Source organism: Salvelinus sp. IW2-2015, linkage group LG1, assembly GCF_002910315.2.
Source record: "Salvelinus sp. IW2-2015 linkage group LG1, ASM291031v2, whole genome shotgun sequence".
In the NCBI taxonomy this organism is placed as follows: Eukaryota; Metazoa; Chordata; class Actinopteri; order Salmoniformes; family Salmonidae; genus Salvelinus; species Salvelinus sp. IW2-2015.
Window position 1 is genome coordinate 21,583,378 of NC_036838.1, and position 205 is coordinate 21,583,582.

Sequence of the window (205 nt, forward strand, 5' to 3'; positions counted from 1 at the left end):
GGGGGGGGGGTTGTTTGAAGAGGCCATACCAAGGATAATTTAGCTATTTGATTTTAGAATTTTAAGAACTCTTGAAGTATAAAAAATATCTATAAAAAATATCATTTTTCGGCTTACTGCTTTAGCCATACAAGTTTTGAATACAGATTCAATACATGGAGAACAGATAGTTCTTTTGCTTTTCTGGGGCTTGTTGAAGTGTCTG